The 21,063-nt window shown below is 36.9% G+C and overlaps 1 long non-coding RNA gene across 10 annotated transcripts in view; it reads left to right on the top strand.

Moving 5' to 3' along the window:
• Nucleotides 1–19,895, top strand: part of LOC128148042 (uncharacterized) — a 65,356-nt gene extending 45,461 nt beyond the window's left edge. For 3 of the 10 annotated variants that reach the window (XR_008237169.1, XR_008237171.1, XR_008237170.1), the window contains 2 exons: nucleotides 15,391–18,080; nucleotides 18,758–19,895. This is a non-coding gene — a long non-coding RNA (uncharacterized LOC128148042). Of the gene's footprint in view, nucleotides 1–412; nucleotides 487–14,722; nucleotides 14,791–15,390; nucleotides 18,081–18,757 lie in introns of all 10 variants that reach the window. The other 7 variants (XR_008237166.1, XR_008237167.1, XR_008237174.1 and 4 more) reach the window with 7 other exon arrangements.
• The last annotated feature ends 1,168 nt before the right edge of the window (nucleotides 19,896–21,063 follow it).

Raw genomic sequence — 21,063 nt, 5'->3', positions numbered from 1 at the left:
CACAGAAATAATTAGCCTTTCCTAAATGAAACTCTAAAAGTCAGCATAAAAATGCCCATTTAACTTCATTGAGAGCAAAGTAAAGTAACATTAGGCCCTTTTGAAAACCTACTTTGAAGACACACTGTTTAGCCCAAAGCTACCCCTGGAACAACTCACTGTTTATAAGCGAATATGACAAACCCCCAAAAGTATCTATGAAAAGATAGTAGGTTTGATTACTTAAGAATTGGAGATCTTCTGCATAGAGTGTGTCTCCTTTAGTTGGTTCAATAAAGATTTTGATCTCTGGCCTTTAAATACAGATGAAAATACTAGGTATTCTCTTCAGACATCTGCTTGAAAATATGTGGTATTACATGACAAATTTAATTCATGCTTGACCGCTAGCTGGCTGTAATTTGTGTTTCAGGTATAAAATGAAAGACCTTACTGGGGAAACACTAGAATATCTTCCTCTGTCCCTGCTCTGAACTGGGAAATCAGGTCCATTTTTAAACTTACTGATATGTCCCTGTTGACCTCATCAATAGAAATTCACTGTTTATTATGACAGAATAGGGAGAGGACTGTGTTTAAACACAAACCAAAACTAAGTGAGAATGATCTGTACCCTTTGTATCCCTTCTTACAAGTCTCAAGTTAGACTATATATTTCCATGATTGTCAGGGATATTAGTGGTTAAATACAGTCCATTTTATACCTTGTTATATGCTTAATTTCATATCTTCTTCCTCTTTAAATCCAAGAAAAATACCATTTATTATTCCATTTAGGATGTATCAAAATGAAACAGGTATACTACCTTTTCCAATACATGCATTCCTCAATACTTGTATAAAGGCACAAAATTAAACACTTAAGTCAGTGCATTTTGAAGCAGATGTTATTTATGGAGTGCTGATGGAAACAAGCCTTTACAAAAAACAATGCAAAAATATTTTGGTTTGCTTCTCAACTACATAGAAAGTTTTTGCTCTGGGAAATCCAGCAGGCAGACAAAAATATTTGACACTGTAAAACCTTTTTTCACTCTCTACCATCAAAAAAGTCTGTTATGCTTGTGTTTCAGAGATCCCCCTTTATTCAGACCTGTTAACATTTAGTCATGTTCACAGTGACCAAATGTTTAATTTCCTGATAAAATATCTCTATGTGTTCATTTGTTTTAAGTATTTCAGACATATTTGCCTGTTTTCTCTAAATAAATTCCTTGCCTCCTTCCATTTTTCAACTTGCATGCAAGGGTAGTACAACTATCTGTAATACCCAATTTGTGTACTAAAAAATCCAGCCATACATATTTAATCATTTCCTTGCATAGTCAATTAGCAAGCACCTATATTCAGAGACATGTGATGGGACAGAAGGGGAGAAAGAAATAGAAACTAGCTGTCCAGTCTGGGCTTTTCACTGCTTATCATCACTCAAATGCATAGGGCTGCAGAGAAACTTGTAGCAGGGCTACCGTACCTATGATTTTCAAATATTGTTGTAGACTTAATATGAAAATCAGAATAAAGTTTAAGCTATCACAGTAGAGAGTTTTCTTATCAGTTTAATAATTACTTTTATAATCAATTTGCCATAGATATTCTCTAGAGTGAACATGAATTAGCATAATCTGTGAACTATTTTGCTGAGCTCATCCAGAGACTTTTTAAGCTGCAATTTTTGACACACATTTTAAATCACTTACCTGGCAGTTAAAACATTCTCAGTTTTCATTATTAAGTACCTATGTCTGATCTGAAAGAAGCATGGAGAGCCATACTTCAGGAGGAAAGAAACCAAAACCAACCCCAAAAGACTTCCCAAACCCATAGAATCATCTATGCTTGCATTCTGGTCCTGAAAAAATGCCTCTATTGCCTGATTCAGGACAAGCTTTCAGATTCCCCCCCCCCCCCCCAAACCAGGAAACAATGTAAATACATTATGACAAAAAAGCCAAACCTAAATAGAATCACATCTTAAGTGAGTATCTGTGACAAATTTAACAAGAAATTGTATAAACAGCACACTGAGTTATCTTCAGTTTATGATTACCAATTTGTCATAAGCCACAAACACATAACCCCTTGCAATGCAATCTACATTAGCACAGTTCACAACAGAAGGACAGCTCCCAAGGCTATTTTTTCACTTTTTCCTTCTTGCACTGCATTTTTGCAACATATTTCTGAGTTTCACCATTGAAGTCCAGCTGGAGGCATGCTTCTGTTACCAACTAGTATTCCCCCCATAAACTCTTCCTCCCCCATGAAAGGAAAATGTAGGACAGTGCTGCAATGGTGGGAGAAGCAGGGAAGGTGAAGGGAAATACATAATCAGAAACAGTAGCTCTACCAGACCTGTATTAGGCAGCATCCATCTTAGTCATAACAGCTCTTCAACTGCACCTCATCATAAGCTATTGGACACCACACCTCTCACAAGAATAGGCATGTTTTCCATGTTTCTGCACTCTCATTCTCATTTTACATAAGGAACATTTGTTCTCCTTCATTGTCTCAAGTTAACAAAAGAAAAAAATCAAATGAAAGTCAGCAAGATTCATACTGTAACACATTTTTACAATTAGTTTTTCCAAGTATTCCCAAAGGCATCTAGAGAAGAGCAACTAAATTATTTTCAATTACCTGATCCTCTGAAAAATAAACAAATATCACCATAAAGTTTCAGTAATAAAGCAGTCTAACATCATACTCAAGCATGTGAACATGGATAAGGAAGCTAAAAACACACAGTTAACTCCTTCCAAAGTCAATTAAAAAGGAAAATCCCTTCTTAGAAAATCCCCATCTAAAAAGGAAAATCCCCTTTTTTAAGACAGACTCTAGTTGGCATACTCAGAGTAAAAGAAAACTGCATAGCACTTTTTAAGGTTCAACTTTGCAGATAAGCAAGGCTTAAGACTTGCGTACATTGAAGGTGGATCATAACATTATCAAAACAAAGGTTATCAAAGCTTTTTGGTTTTTTAAACACACAGGAGAAAAACTGCCTTGGAGGTTATAGGTTGCTCCCACTAGTAATTTTCCATATTAATAATCTTAAAACAAGAAATCTCTCAGAGCTGTTTCCCATCGTTTTAACACCAGAAAAGAACTTGTCAGATATGAGCCTTCTGTTTTCATCTGGGCCATCCAACTACTTCCTGGCAGAGTAATAGAAATAAACTCTTCAGTTTGGTACATATTAGTATTATTTTATCATCTCAGGTTTACTTTCACAGTGTGGCTTAGCTAAAAGCTAATTTGCATTCTAAAAATCCTCAGACCATCAAATTCATATGCTGACATTTTCAGCTATCAAAGTCATATGCATAAATACTGGGTTCATACGTTAAATGTCTAGAATTAGCAGTTGAAGCTAAACCCTTTGATAATGGAAACAGACACTGTAGCTCTAGTTTACCTGCTAAACCTCTTCCTGAAGAAGTATCCAGCTGGAGAAAACATATCTGCATACAGTTTTCTTGGCTGTGCCATGTCACACATCACCCAGGAGCTGTCACTTCAGCAGAAGGAGCAGGATCAAGTTAGGCCTAAGAAGAAAGCAGAACATCCAGCAAAGAATATATTAGCCTCTTAGTCAAGGACAAGAGGAATCAACCAAAACTTACAATCATTACATTAATTTCCTAATTGCAGGCGGGGGGTGGGGGTGGCACAGGGGAAACCCTGAAGATAGGTTAGAGCAACAAAGGGACTGAAGTTTTAGAAATAATAAATGTTGCAGTTATCTTCCAAGTATCTATACCCAAAATATCCATAGAGATTTGTATCCAGGCAGCTACATATATTGCTTAAAGAACTATGCATGTAAGAACTCTCAGAAGTCAGTAGGTTGAAGAGAGCGTTCCTAAATTAGATGGGGGAATAGCGAGTGTCATGGGCCTAGAACTGCAGCCTTGAACCTTTGGATATAAATGTTGCTGCCATTACAGCAATATGACCGGGAACTCTGTCCTGGATTTTAGCCCTGAAAACACTCCTCTCCCAACTGACAGAGGAGCAGGCACTTTACTGCCTCCTTCTCAAGGAATAGCTTACCCACCCAGAACATGGAAGACCTTGATTGAAATTCCAGCTTTACCAGTGGGATTTTGAACCCAAATCTCCCCATTACCTACAACCGGTTATTCTGATGCCTCCTCAATAAGCTTTCACAATTTGCAAAGAGCAATTAAATATTCAGTTGGCAATAGAGAATATGCTCAGCTACAGGTTGGTGATTGAGACACCAACCTCCCTTGTCTTTAGAATTTGCTCCAGTGACTGCTCATAGGAACAGAAAGCACAGGGGAAACCGCATGCTTCTTCAGCCCGTTGTGCAAGACATGTTGAAGTGAGGCCAGTAAGGCATTTCTGCAGAGGGATGCTCAGCACCAGCCTGGCCTAAGCAACAGGGAATTCATCTGGCAGATATTTTGGTGGCCAGGGACTTTGGGCACTTCCATAGTGAGACAAGCACTGAATAGGGTCTTTTGAAGATTCAGATTTTGAATTTAGCTACTATGTGGTAGTTAAGCACCTAAGCCAGCTGTGGAACATATTTAAGCAAAATAATGCAGCTTGATCGGGTTTACACTAAGCTAATTTTGTAATGATTGTTTTAAATGCCTACTAAAAATTATTTGCATATTCTAAGTGTGATTGGAAAAATTATTTTGTTCTTTCTTGTACGATCAGATGGTTCTTGGTATTTTTGGGAACGTCCCTGGATTTTTTAAAACCTAGAAATGCCATAAAGATGCATGTACAATTTTGAAAGGATTTGTTTGCACATTAGCTTCAGCGTTACTTTTTCTGATTTTAGTTTTCAGTATGACAGCTCTATACAGACATGATCTGGGTGGTGAAAGCTGGGGGCAGCTGAACTGCTTTACAGCTAATCTGCTGGTTGGCATTCTGTGCATGTGCAAGGCAGTTTGATGTTGATATTTAGACTTGACTGGCAGAAAAACACCTTGTTTAAAATAGAAGAATTTCCAAATTCACTAAACTTAAGTCTTGGCAAGTGAAGAACTGAATGACAAATACCACAATAGCTAAGCATAAAGGCATTCCATCTAAGATAAGATACCAAAAGGAAACAAAATAGGACCTTGCTACCATTTGAGACCAGAGACCAGTTTAACTCCTTAACCATACAGGATGGCAAGACATTTGTTAAGTAACAGCAACTTCAGATGGCATTTTTAAGTCCTACCATCTTTCCACTGAAGAACAGAAGATTAGACTGCTACAGACTGAGAGACAGGGAGTGGAGCAAGCAGCAATATTTAGCGCAGAGTGACTGATTTCTGGCACCATGTAGCTTCTCTGCATCAGGAATCTGGCAGCCTGGTAGGTGCTTTTCAAAGATGCTGATTGAATAGCTGATACTAGTGCTATACAAAGGCTCAAAACAGCACAAGAAGGAATGAGAAAGAGTATGTCCTAAGCTCCAAGACTACATTAGGTTTTTTGTGGGTTTTTTTTTTGTTTTTTGTTTGTTGGTTTTTTTTTTTTAAATAAAGATAGTAGGGAAAGAAGTCCTGGGCAAAATGCCGAAGCCAAGAGAATGCAGACCTTGTTCATCATTCAGCTTCTGACTATGCATCTCTGACAAACATCTATAATATATATCAAACATGTTAGGCACAGAGAAGCCACAATGCAAGAAAGACTGTTAATTCTTATTCTTCATGAGACATGGTATAATCTGCAAAGTACAATTTTTTTTTTTTGACCAGTAAAATTATCCCTATTTCCACTCAGAATTATAAAATTTCAATGAGTCTTTGTAATTTTAAAGATAGTGAATTTATACTCATTCACTACACTTGTAAGGAGTTTTGAACTATAGAAACTAATTCATCACCACTAGCTCCGTATGGAAAACTGCTGGCGATTTGAGAAAAGCAGCCATGTTTCATTGCTGAATGTTAAAATTAAATCAATTGATGAAAAGTACAAACTTTGAATGCTTGTGCACTGTAAAATTTTGCAGAAACATATTTACTTATCAGCATAAAGACATGTTTACATACTTACCCCTTAGGAAATCAGAAAGGAAGACAAATAAGGTTGGCTTATATCCTCAGTAGAGGAGGAAAGGGTGGGGAAGGGAAAAAAAGTCTTACTGGACTATACCAGACAAGCAAGCATACTCTCTCCAATTCAGAACCTTTTTTTCAATTCACACAGTGAAACTTTCTTTCCATTTGTCTGAAATCACCTGGAAATGCGCTTTAGGAGCTAATCCCTTCACATTTGGTTTACTCAGCATAGGCCCAATCAAAGCAAGGATTCTCAAATGCATGACCAACCCAACCCACTTTCTCATTTACTTGGTCTTTTCAACTACATGCATGCACAGCTACTGAAATAAAAAATTAGCTATGTTTACACACAACTAATAAATAGGAGTTTACTAATAGAAAGAATGGAACATAGTTACATGCCTTTTCCTATAATCCACTTAAAATTATATTTCTCTGCCTGTCCTTTGGTGTCTTGTCTTAACATACTCAGTCTGTGTGGACACATTTTCTCAGTAAAAAGGTCTAGGGTTATTCTGCTGTTGATTCATTCATGACTAGCCATTGTGATTTGTGATTTCATCCAATAACTGAAGTGTAAATGCAAGGGAGACATAGCTGCTCATTTGTTTTAATTTTATTTCAAAGTTTTTCCTTTAAAGAGTCTTACATTCTCTTCTCCCTAGATATTTAGGTTTCTTTAGACTACACCTTTTCCACTTCTTTTGATTATACAAGACTATGAAGGATCATACATTTTCCACAGCATAGGGACTGCTGATGTCTGAACATGAGCAAGTCAATATTTGGTGTGGCATGAATAAGAGTATCCAAGTGGGAAGGAATTTCAAGATTTAAATCTGAGTAAGAATTCAAACAAACCCAATCTGAACTGCAGGCAGAAGTCCAAACTGAAGTTTGAAACTACTTTCAAAGTCAGCACCTGTTATTTGAAGACACATTGAGCTCACTTACAGATCAAAATGGAAGAGCAAGTAAATCAAAATTAGGTAATGGGAACAAACAGAACATGTTCGTAAAGTGGAAAGAAAAATTGAGACATCTGTCAACAGCCTATAACTTGGGTGTCTGTTACTGGTTTTTTATTCAATTGTAATTACTACAAAGTGTGTCTACATAGTTCGAATGAGCCACAGGTATTAGAACTAAAGAATCTTAGGCTATTACATAGCATTAATCTGAATGATACATTACATTGAACTTAACACATTTCTGTGATGTTCTTGTACTCAGATTGCACTTTTCAGTGATGCATGAAAGCAAGCACTGGAATTTTTAGCAGAAATTCCACTGAGCATCAAGGGAGGGGATCTTTTAAAATCCCTTGGTGCTTTTGAAATTCCCTGCATGCAGTTTCAGGGTAACGTATTGTTTTAAAAAGCTTGGTAGGTAATTTTCTAGAAAGGAGTAAAGAACTTTCACTAAACCCTTCTCCCTTCCTTTTTCCTAATAAGTTCTTATGCACAGCTATCCTGAAGCAGAGTGACTTGCATATGTGTAAACACACACATGCACACACACAAGCTCTTGGGCTGCCTCTGTTTGTGTCAATTTGTTTTAGTGGCAGTGTGCCCAATCTGAAATTATCTGCCCCATAGCTCCTCAAGAAAAATGCTGTCATGGGTTTGATTGAAGATATGGCATTGCTCATGTCCTCTTTCTAGAGGGCAGCTCTGCTGTTTTCTTCCATATGAAGTTAGATTTCCTGGCATACACATATGCAAACCATGCCCCCCCCCCCCCCCCCCCGAAGTCAGATGTGACCTTACTCTCTCCTGTATTCTCATGTGCCAATAAAACAAGTTGTAAACTTAGCCAAAAAAAAAATAAAGGGGGGGGGGGGGAACCCACATCCAGCAAGTACTGGGTTTATGTGAATATTTTCAGAAGACACACTATGCCAGTAATCCAATATAATCATAAACAGCTGAATGAGATTCTGATCCTAACCTTTAGGTATCCAAAATAGGTGCTTGAGAGTAAGCACTGGAAAGAAGACAAAGAACAGAGAGGGAAAAGTGTTAAAAATATTACAGGAACGGGGTAGTGCTACCCTTATTTTTGATATTAAGGAGCAGTTTGTCATGACTACAGTAGCCCACTCCCTTTTTGCACTGAATAATTCCCAGCACTTCTGCATCACCACATCTCAGATACATATATTGAAGACTTAACTTTATAATCTTGCAGGTGTGGGTAGAGAGAAAAAAGGGGAGAGCAAGAAATACCAATAAGCTTCCCCTCCCCTTTGCCCTTACATTACTGGATGATACTTTCTCCAAATACTTGAAGAATTCACTGCTGCTGCAATAGATGGAGGAGAAGACTGAAAGGAGATGACTGATTCATATATGCATCATAAGTGATTATTTTAGAATTTAAAAATATATTTCACATGTGTATTTCTCAAATAGCAGGGGTGAAGTTGCAGTTCCAGAGAAAAAATGGACTAGGATTTGTCACTGTTATTGCCTCTTTAGATGGATTTTATATATTAGAGAAAAATCTAGATCTCTCAAACCATTTGTCTGCAATTTCCTTCCAGTTTTTACTCTAGGAGAGGTGGGGCAAATTGCTAAGTATTTTAGCTGCTTTTTTATTCTCCTTCCTCACTTCACTGTGTCTTACATTATATTAGCAGTGTTGTAAACAGCACATGACAGTAATACTGAATTCTTATGCAAGACACTCAGACTAGACCCTCATACGCCATTTAAGCATGCTCCACATTTCGCAACAAGAAATACAAGTTCCAGAGACATGAACAGACTGGTTATATCCTTTCTTTAGTGATATTTATTCTTCCTTCCATCCTATTCACTAATTTATTTCTTCCTCCTTCCACAGCCTTAAGGGACAGTATTTGGAACCTTAAACCAGTTTCAATCAATGGGATGAGGTCAGCCATCAGATCCATGGGACCAGCAAGATTAGGACATATTTATCCCAAGTCCAAGTGGAGTGCCCTATTCAGACAGCTATGCTGCGTGCTAGTTATCAGGTTGAATTGAAAACAAAAGTTATATTAAAAGACAGCAGGATCATTATTTCTCCCTTCTGCCCACCTCCTCGAGTGCCTGAGGTCATTTTCCACCACAAAAATGAAAGCCCTTCTTGGAAGTGTTTTTGTGCTAAACAGCAGTGGTTAATTTCTTGCAACTAATTAGTTATTCAAGTGAAAGTATAATGATCCTCCAACATGATTGAAAGTGCTTCAACTGAGTTTCCTGCTAACAGTATGCTTCTAGAAAAGATGCAATAAATCAGCAGGGTTATGGAAATCTTTAAACAAAGCAAGTCTACAACAGGAACCCATTAAAGATATAGCCATGTAATATTTATGTACCTAGCTGACTTGTGCTTTTAACCTAGCACTTTCAGCTATAGCTTTTTAGCACCTGGGTCATATTCACTAAGAATGAAATTCACCCTATCTGCTAAAAGCCAGCATAATGTCTCTGCATTAGGTGTTCAGAGTATAGAGTTACCATAGGACTTAAGTGATTGAGCCTTCCCACTGAATGGAATTTCATCCAGATTTTTCTATAGAAAAATACAAACAGAACACCTTTAAGCAGCACCGAAATTTTAACCTGTGAGCCTCAAACTCCCTGATTACCCTTAGCAAGAAAATTGGTAGGTACCCAACAAGAAAAGTTTTATAAATCCAGGGAGGTATTGATGCAGAAGCAAAACTTCTCAGAATAGCCGATGTCACCTATGATTGTTCAGATTATGATTTGTTGATTAAGAGTGGTTACTGAGATGGTAATAGCAGATCTCTAGAGATTTTTAGAGGAGGTGCTGATTGCATAAAATGCCATCTACTTACTCCAAAAACTATTAATTCATTACAGGTTGGGTGTTTAAATGTGTCAGGTACTGTGGAAAAGTAAGACCCAGTTGTGCAGAAATACATTTTGATTATGTTTGAGCCTTCTGGATGTTACAGATGTACAAATCTGATCCCCTTAAATCTCCAAAAGGAAGAGACATTTCCCTTTCTTCTATCACATTAAACTGTGTCTGCATGTGCGTTAACATGTATTTTTAAAATACACATAAACGTACATGAAGCAGAGGGAATGGTTTAATAATCCCTGCTTACTTTGGGTATACATACTTTCCCTCATCCCATTCACTCATTTACTTCATTGCCAATCTCCCAATCAGTCTTCCCACAGTTTTAAGAGGCAGAATTTGGATTCACAAACCAGTTTCAGTTGAGGTACCAAACATTATTTCCTGGCCTACGCTTCCTTACTGCAGCAGATGGCTGCAAAAAGGGAAACCTCATTGCTGTGGGGCTGGAAAAGGGAAACTTCAGGAAGGGATGTAGGAACCACATTTTCCTGGGACTCTGGGAGGTGGGAAGAAGCAAGAGGGTTATAAGAAATTAGCAGAAGGGGATTGAAGGACAGAGAAAAGGAGACAAAACATCACTCCCCCTTCCCAATAAAATCATCTTTGCTCTAACCATAGGTTTTTGGGCCAATGACCACTTTCAACTTGCACTTTCTGTTGGAAAACTAAATTAGGAGTCCAGCTTAATTTTGTCAATAGAAAGTTTAAAGTGGTCACTGGAGCACAAAGAGCTTTTCAAAGGGCAGCTGAGCTCAACAGCAACAAGGAGGAGGATGTTGAGAGCCACAAAAATACAGGCAGATTAAAAACATTAAGGGTGCACCATTTTTCAATAGAGATAAGACTTTTATTACAGTTCCTGCATTCTTTTATCTATTTGTGGGCTATTTTCTTCAGAAGAATATATTACTTAAAAATATGTTTGCCAGGGCAGAAATTAAGTAGTTTGTGTGTGTTGGTCAGTAACAGTAAACGAACTAGGCATTTGCTCCCTGAATACACAGGATTATGCTTTGCATTTGTGCTGTAAATCATTGGATCCAGTACAAGTGATTGTACTGCAATGGGTTTTGCTATGCTAAATATTTAAATTGTGTGCCCAGTCCTTCAAAGTCTGAGTTTATTCTCTGTTCAGAGCTTTGTAGGGTTGAGTCAATAGCATATTTGTTTTGAATGGTTTTTCCTAGATAACAGTAACAAAAATCCAAAACTTGTTTACATGATTAACATGCCTAAAAGCTTGGCTCAAGACACTAAAAAAAGGCAAGAAGAAAAATGCAATTCTTTAGAATGGTCTCTACTGTTGCAAATAAGAAGTTACACCATCAAAAAGCAAAAAGAATGTTTTGCCAACTCTGGACCGAAAACTTTTGTTTTTAAACTGGAGTAATGACTGGCATAAAAAGATTTCAAGGAATTTCCTCTTCTCCCTGAAGATATCCATGAGCCTTTCTACTACCCAAGACTGCACATTGTAGTGATTGCAATATAGGCATGTCTTGTGGGTCCTAAGCAGTAGCCTTTATTTATCAGAGCATACAGAATATGTGATGGAGAGTCAAAACAAAACAAACAAAAAAATCAGGCAATTCCACCTATCCTATGAAAACTTTGTTCCCATCTGAGCAGTACCTTCTGCTCTAAAAGACAGATGTTACATCAGCTATTTAGCAAGTGCCCCTCTACTATTCTTAACTTGTATTGTTATCTTAAGAACAAGATTTCACCAACATTTACACAGACACCTATGGAGTGTTCAACATACTCTCAAAATTGCATTTGTGGTCTAACTTCTGTATAGTCATATTTTTAGGAACAAAGATGAAGCATAATCTCTCATCTGTTTCAAATTACACATGAAAAATACTGAGTATGTTAACAACAAATAGATTTGCATGCAGAAATTTCAGAGGAAAAAATGCAAGATTGCCAAAATACAATTACAGCAAAGGAAATAATGTGAACAAGCAATGATTTACCATCCTTACATTTTCAGAATTGCAGCTCTAACTGAATGCTGTCTGCGTTTAGTTACTGTCCAGTCCTGTGTAATAAACACAGTATTTGAAAAAACATACTTTTTCATACCTACATGCTACCTAGAAAGGTTCTGATACTTAATCTGGAAGCAGACAGAACTCAAAAAGGTGCCTCTTTTCCAGGGAAGATGTGATTTCCCCTCTAAGGGCCTGGGGCACTGTGCCTCAAATGCTAATAGCTTGAGTTGTGTGCAATAGCCCTATATTGTTTATATAGCACTTCACATGTTCAAAGCACTATGAGATATCAGCCATCACTACACTTTTATGAGGCTGTAAGTATTACCCACTAAACATTAGGGTTCAAATGACTTGCTCTTGATCAAAAGAAACTTTGTGCAGCAGGACCATAATTATTTGAATTTGGTAATTCTTGCAGTCCATTCCTATGGTGACTCAGAAAGAAGAGGGGGATGGGATATTAAAGCCAGTTGCTACTGTACTCTGCTCTGGCAGTTAGATACAGAGACACAGAGAATCTCTAAGCTAAATTGCACTCAAACAGCACCTTTTTTCTGGTAACTTCTAAAAAATAATTAAAAATCAAATGCACAAATTAAATTGTTTTAAAAGCCCTCAAACATGTTTTTCTGAATATATGTGTTTTGTATAGTCATTATGAAGAACCTAAAAGACAACATACAAACTGTACTGAAATACTCCAGAAATGCTAAGCTGGGGATCCCCATTCATTCTGAAGCAGTTTCCTTTTTTTAAAACCAAGGGGATTAGTAGGCAAGTTAAAACTAATCGGCCCATTTTCTGCAGGTAAAGAACTGCAATGTATTGTCTAACACTTGACTACAGTAGGATTCAATAGCATTTAGAAATATAGAATATTTTTACCCTCCATTTTTATACATACTTTCATTCTATGAAAAGTCAATTGCTATGCTGACATTTATAAGTCTAGCCTCAAAATATCAAGTCTCCATTCCCATAAAATAAACACAAAGACAAAAGAGATGTTGAAAAACAACCAATGAATCCACAGTCTTGGTACATATGACAACCAAATAAATGCTTGACAAACACTAAACAGGATACTTTCTGAAGATTCTTCACTATCACTAAAAACACTTCACATAAAAATATTAACACTGAGATTGAAGACAGACAGAATAAGAAAACTCTTATCCTCTGCCTTTCCATCCAGCACCCACCCCATCATACAATATTGTCTTTCCCACATCTTACATTTTAACTCGTACACAGTCTTGGTTTCCACATGTACCATATGTTTTCTGGGCACAGCTTCACAGTTATTGGCCTTAGAATCTTGCCTGCAGGATCGCATGGGAAATAGATCATACTACTAAGACAAAAATGTAGACTGCTACACACAATCCAGATTCATCAAATAAGAAAAGGATGCCTGTTTAAGGCTATCACAGGAAGGGGGGGGATAAGAAATTCCCTTCAAAGGCAGTAATGAGTACAGAGAATTACTAACAGAACCTCTTCTGTTTCAGTAGAGTTGATCATGTTGCCTTAATATTTATCCCCTCTATCGTACAACTTCTGTTTGACATTTTTTGGGTACAGGCTACACAGAACTCTATGCCAGTCCATTTGCAATTTCTACTGTTTTGACTTACATTGCCTGAAAAGTTAAATTACTGAAATATTTACTAAAATATTAAAGTTTAAGCATAGTGTCAGTAGGTGAGCATTACTTCATGGATTTTAATGTAAAAAGCAGTTACCATACTCCATCTACTGATCTAAAGAACAGATGTTTGCATATGATTTATGGACACTGAAATATGTGCATATCTTCCATAAATAGTAATGCGTTCTAGTAACAGAGAGTGGAGAATTGTCATCCAAAAGGCTGGGAAACTGCAGGCAGTATTAAAATTTATTCAGCAATTTCTTGGCTTGAAATAAAAAGCAAAGCTTATAGGTCCAGTGCCACAATCCTGTATGTTGGAAAAGCTCTTACAATTTCAAACAGGACTAGCAACATGAAGTAATAAATTGCAGAGTGAGGCTCAATAGGTGAGTTATAAAAGTCTGTTTAGGACACATGAATGTAACTATGATTTGTTAAATTAGAGTAACAATTTGTATTGATTGAGGTACAATAAGTCTAAAGCAGTAAGCAAAAAGCCAATATTGCCTTGGGTACTTTTACATTAAATTTTGGTTTGGAAGTGTCTTTAATATCAAAATTTAACAAAATACTAATCAGGTAAAATTCTAATGGGCAAAGCATAGTTTAGAACTTTGCAATTAAAATATTTCTGGAAGTGCAATCAAATATTTGGTTAAACTAATATCATTGCTGCTCCTCACATTTGTTCTGTTCATAAATTAGCTTGGCTAATGAGGATCCCACCTCATAGCCTGTGGTGTAGACAAGTAATATTATCTGATGGGTTTAATTTCAAAAGCACAGTCAATTTTTGGACAGCAGACTTACTAAAAAACTTAGTCAAAGGCTACAAACACATGAACCAGCATACCTGGGAGATGTCCTGGTTTCCAGGCCAGCAGAACTCTGATAGGACTCAATGAACTGCAGATTGCTCTGTGATGGCTATGCCTGTCAAACAAGTTTTGATTTAGTTTAAAAAAACGGTCTTGTGGTTATTATTTCACCTCAAAAAGTGTTTTCTGGTGTGCCGAGGTATTTCCCCCTCTTATTTCATGAGCGAGAACCAGGATGATTCTGCATAACTTTAGATTTCTTCATACCGTAAGGTAGAAGAAAAGCAACCTTGTAGAATGAGAAGGCAATCACAATTTTCCCTCCTGTCTCAGGCTGGCATGCACTAGTGCTTCAAGATGTTATGCAGCTGCTACTTTTCTCCAGAGACAGCTGTACTCCAGTAAATGTTGAAATATTCCCTAAAACATCTTTTTTCCAGCAGGCATTTACAAAGATGTTTCCATAGGTTGAAGGCAACATGAAAACATTGTGATTGTCTAGTTGGATTTCTTGAAAAACATTGGCCTTAGAATTACTGCATTAGTAATTAGGAGCCAATGCTATACTCCAACACACTGTAGAAACAACTGCAGTTAGTGTTTGTAGAATACAGTGAGATTACAATGAAGGTTATTGGATTCTGTTCTTGCAGTTTTTAAGACCGCAGAAGAAATGAACACTTTTCACTTGGTCAGAAAAAAGGACTTCCTCTTGATAGCTGCACAGTTTTTTCTTTCAACATATAACTTAAAGCCATCCAAGAATAAACTGAACCTCTAATAACTACAGTCAGCTGAATTTAATTCCTTTTGGTGGAAGCACAGCAGTGTCAATACTTACTGAGACTTAGTCTTACTGCTAATTTATTGCAGGTAAAATGTCAATACAACATGAAAATTTGTCATTTGAGAAAGGTTTAATAAAAAAGATGAACACACAACACAATAAAAAAGGTGATAAGAACTGATAACTGATCATTCTACTTAACTTTTTTTTCCAGATGAGCATCCAGGTGCCAGCTGGTGTAAATGCAGATGCCACTGATGTCAATGGAGCTGTGTCAGTTTACACTAGCTGAGAATCTGATCCCAAGTGTGTTAGTACCATTTTTAGACACTGCCACTGGAATTCACTTTTGCAACACAATTAAAAATACATCCATGCATTGCATTTCTTCCTGTCCCCAAGTGTATAACTGGAAGCCTGTTAGACTGTGGGAGAGGGCAAGAGGGATGTGGAAGTGTAGTCAACAACTGTATCCCTAATATAACTTTGCAATATGAGTATTAACACTTTTGTTCTGCTGTCTTCCTTTTATACAAATGAATATATGCTTTCAAAAGTCTTAACTCCACCTTCCAGTAACAACTGAATGCCAGCAAAAGAAAAAAAGATGCTGTAAGCCATGCAGAATATCTATCATATAAATGTTAACTCACTATTTTAATCGGTGTACAATCTGAATAAACTGTTTTAATGCATCATTAGGGAAATTATCTAACATCATAAGAAACCCCCAAAACCTGAGGTCTGTGTATTCACCAAGTATTTGTCCTAAGCAATCTCACTGCTGTGCAAGCAGTTTATCATTAAAAGTACTAAACCAGCTGCTTCAAGTAGCCTGCAAGCCAGACCTATCTGACATCTACCATTTATATTTCATCAAACATTTATGTGGGGGAAGAAGAAGGAAGAATGGAAGAGGTGGGGCAATAAGCAGGGCAGAATAGTACTTCACAGCTCCAGCCACCATTTCTAAGCAGGAAGAGGGAGCTTTTATTATTGTTTTACATAAGGTAGCTGTTAAACATGAGTTTACTGGGTAACAGTTGTCAGTATTAACCAGTACAATGAAATTGAACATTAGTCTTTTGATTCAAAATATCAAGGTCAAAAAGGAAAAGCTAATTAGAACCAAAGATGCAGCTCACATAGCAATGAAGTAGTTGTCTGTTCGTGCAGCACAACACCCATATCTTCAATTTAGGTCAGTCCATCAAGAGGAGGAAAAGGACTGGAGACTGAAGATGAGATGCTCTACTTCACACAGTTGCCCTCTGGAAGGACTGGCAAAGGCAGTCACTTAAATTAAGCACAGGTCATCAGACAAGATATCTATTCCTAAGACAGGCAGCTCTAGCAGTCCAAATCCCTATGGCCTTTACAGCGACACAATGAACTACTTCCTCATGTACCTCTGTCAATCCATGTTAGGTTCCAATTTTTTTAAAGCAGTATTTCATGTACACCATGACCCTATTGCTCATAGCAAGGAAAACGCTTTGGTTTATTTATGACCTACTAACCTTAAATAAAAAAAAAAAAAAAACACCACATCCAATCTGAATGTTCACATAAGCCTGCAGATCTGAAATAAAGTTTAAAATAAAGCTGGCATTTGTAACAGCTAGCTAAGCCCAGTAAGGGATTTTAAAAAGATGAAAACCAGATGAGAGAAGATGAAAGCATTTTTACCCTGCATAACCTACACACATCAGGAATCAGGGCTGGAGCTCAGGAATACTTTTTTGTGTTTTTGTACTTATAAGTTTCAGACCATTTCAACAGTGGCTAGGTAACCAAGGAAATACTGAGTTTTTTCCATTATGAGGTGTGGGGAGGGAATAATAACCTGTGAAAGTAATTCCTTCTAAGATGCAATCTACCCAGCCACAAGTTCTACATAGCTCCTCTCCTTCCCCTACACTGCATCCTAACTGCCAGGTATCAGCCAGGCAAGACCCCATATTGAAATATGAAGTGACAGATGGAAGCAGGGAATAAGAGTATAGGAATAAGTACTGAAAGAAATGGTGTACAGAAAGAAAGCTTATAATAGGGCAGATGTTAAATATGAGCAACCCTAAACCATAAAGTCTATTCATTTGGCCAGAACAACATTGAACAGATGCACAAAAGACTACTGAGTTGGAGCGCCTTATTCTTTCATCACTCATGCTGGTGTAAGGAACTCCTTTCATAGCATCCATGGAATTAAACTGTAGAAAAGCCAGTACAAATAAATGGAGGAAAAAAAAAAAATCAAACTTCAGAGCTAAAGTATTAGCAGCAAATATCCCATTCTGCTGTATCGGGGGCGGGGGGGGGGGGAAGGTTGACTGCCACATTTGGTTAGAATCTAGATATATTCATAATCACAGTGGCCTTCCTAATAAACTCCATCTAATCTACCATAAAGGAGAAAATTAGTTGATTCCATTCTTGTCTAGTTCTCCAGTAGGCTATATTAATGACCCTGTCCTTTAGATATATTTGACAGAAAATACAGATGAGTTAAATGACATAATAAATACCTCTACATGCAGAGCAATTAGTTGACAGAAACAGCTAGGACGAAGTCCTTGTCACAGTGTTTGTTTACAAAAGATACAGGCAGCACACTTATGACCTGCAGCTTTTTGGTGCTGATTCCCTTCACACAAGTACAAACAAGTTTAACAAAAAAACCCCAACATTTATAAAGATTTTTAAAACAAGCAGAAACAGATTAGGAAGAGTATAAGACATCTTTTACCAAAGGACAAGGTAAACAACAATTCATAGAAGCCAATGGATCAGTCACAATTTCAGTGCAGCAAGCTAAGAGTGGACCTAGCAAAAGAGAATTCAGACCAGCTGAGCTGTGAGACCACCTTCTGCAGGAGAACTCTGATCACAAATGCAAATAAGGTAAAATTCTTAGGTTATCATGTTTTGGCTTCTGATCGAGTCTCTAAAAGCCCTTCCCCTACAACACAAAAATTGCAACCCTACATATTTTTTTTAAATTTTTATTTATATTAAGAATGAGGGCAATTGAGTTGGAAAGCTCAGAAGATTAGAAAAAAAGTATTGTGCTACTAGGGAAATTTTTTAGAATAAGCACTTTACTCTGTGATGATCAAGTTCTGGATATGGACAGCATGCTGCTACCTAAAAAATATATGAAAAGAAATTTAGGTCATCAAGCCTTGGTGTACATTCACTTTTTTTTCTCCTGAAAACTGTCATAACAGGTTCTGCATGTATGACAATTTGTAAGAGAAAAAGGCCCTCTGTCTCTAAGACATTTATTGAGAAATTAAGCCTTCTTAAAAGAAAATGTAGTTTTCATCAATCCTAAGCAAGTTTAAATCCATTTGAACCATGTCAGCAGAAGAAATTTTACTCAGTTGGGCAATCTATAATTGGCAACACTGATTCATAAAACTCTTAGCCAGCTCTGTTCATATATATGGGATCTTGTGTTGTGGTTTGCTATGAAGTTCAGTTTTGTGAAATAACAGACAATATTAATCCACTTGTGACTGAATCTCCAACCTATGTTGTTGAAGCCTGAATAACTGAAATATCTTTTCTTTTCATAGAAAGAAGCTTGAAAAACTGCCAGCTCCTTGCACAAAGACTGAAATAGGATGGGCAGAGAACAGTGTTGGTGTCGGTAAGAGAAAAATAACTGAAGTTGCATCATCTGTATTAAAATCATTGTGTGAATTTTGATTCCCCCCCCCTCCCCTCCTTTCAGGCATTTGAGGATGCTGTCAAGTCAATGGAGTTCTGTTGTAGTGGTTGCTTCAGTGAACATTCAACGCTGTCGGTGAGTTTGGAATTAAAGTGAAAACCATCGACCGTTGATTGTACCCTCCAGCTAACCATCCTCCTCCTTACTTCATGCTTTCAGGCCTTAACACTGAAGATAGCAACCTAGCCACCACATGATGTTTCTCCCCCACCCTGCCAAGCTTTACAAAAAAGGTCACAATCAACATTCATTGCTGTCGGTGGGTTTAACTATGTGGACAAGCTCACTGAACAATGAATGCAACTGTGGCCCCACATTTTACAGTTGCCGTTGAGAGGAACATCAGCTCTGAAAGCAGTAGTGAGAAGCAAACACTTCTTACAGGCTACGTTTTTCTGGTCAAAAAAATAGTTGGGGATATTCACTTTTTGCTTGCTTGTTTTTAAGTGTGTTTAACTTAGCAGACTAGGAAAAAAATAAATCACTGCCTTTTTCCAGAATATTGTCCTCCCAGGGTTCAACATCACCAAAATCATGAAAATTCTTATTCAGTATGTATGTGGAAATAAATAACAGTACAGGGAACTTTGTGTATATCCACTCCTAAGGATTCTGAACATAAGAGGAATGAATATTTAAATCTCATTTTAACTAGGCACTGTGGAATAGTTAAAAAATTTCTTCTATAATTGTCACTAAAAATACAAATGGAAGCCAGAGTTCAAAGATACAGATAAAAATGTTATATCAAATAAAAGATTAATTAGTTTTACATGAAACTGATTTTAAGCACCTAAATAAATACTATTAGACAGCAAATACTATTACATTTGCCTTTTTTAGGAATCTGAAAGATGACAGAAATGTATATCCAGAAATAATAATAGAACAGTAAAATTGTAAAATTACTGTAAACTTTGGGTATCTATGTCATACTCTTGGTATTGCTAATAAGAAAATAAAAGTGTAAATAAAGCTCACAACTTTGTCCTTATTTCCTTACTACGCTTTATTAACCTGATAAAACACACTGAAGGACCCATCTACATTTCTTACATCACATTGTCATCCAAGGTAAGTTCAGCCTTTAGACTTAGTGCAACTCAGATATTCTGCAGTAGGAATTGCTTCCAAAAGTTAGGTAATTGCACAGTGTTCATATTGTTCCTCCTTGTAACAGGGGGGTCCATTAACAGTACTTTAGTCTGAATATTTACAAAAGTTCCTCAGCATATCAGTTACACAACTGTTGTCTTGTGTACTGTTCTTGCCCATTTTATCCATGTTTCACCATGTAGCAACGAAACAGGATACAAGCATCAAGGCTATCATGGGAGGATACATCTGTAGTTGCTTCTTGAACTTTATGTTACCAGTCTACTTTAAAGGATAGAAAAATATTTCAATCCTGAAAGAGATCAGTCCTCAATCATATGCAAGACTGCTATTTATAGGGGAAAAAAAAAAATCAGTTCCTCAAAGACATAACCACACTAACAAATTAAATCCTGGAATTGTCTGGACATTATTTAAAATTGATGTTTGGGAAGATTATATTTTTTCATTGCAGTATTTACTAGAGAAGAATTTGCAGGGTCTATTGCTCACTGAATACTGTTGTGGTCAGAGACAGCAGAGTAAAGTATTAAAAGGAAGGGTTGCTATGGATGTATGACTTCTCAGCAACACTGTTCAGAGATAAGCCTATATCTTTAAGTTTACTCATTTGTACAAAAATGGGAACTTGAGTTACTACTGACTTACATATTGCAGATGGATAAAGATAATATTAAAAGCAGGACTCAAAGGTACATATTGTATCAAGAAGGAGAAATTTCAGATCAAGTTTTGGCTAGTATGTTCTTGCAACAGTAGGCATCAAGGTTCCCTATTGGAACATAAAAATCAGGTCCTGTTTCTGCAATACATTTATTAATTAATTTATTAATGCTGGTTATAGTTGTGTTATGTATTTTTAACGGAGGAAATACTTATCAAAATAGACAATTCTGGAACTTTGCAACACTGGAAAGAACCGGTGTCCTGGAGCATGAGTGGTTTCTGTATATATGTTTTCTATGCTAACTGATAAAGTCTGAATGATTAGTACTGGGGGGACAGATTCCAGTGCAGGAAAGAGATAAAGTTATA

The sequence above is a fragment of the Harpia harpyja genome, chromosome 11 (genome assembly GCF_026419915.1).
Source record: "Harpia harpyja isolate bHarHar1 chromosome 11, bHarHar1 primary haplotype, whole genome shotgun sequence".
Classification (NCBI taxonomy): Eukaryota; Metazoa; Chordata; class Aves; order Accipitriformes; family Accipitridae; genus Harpia; species Harpia harpyja.
Note: the sequence above shows the minus strand (reverse complement) of the source record. Positions and strands in the feature narration are given on the sequence as shown.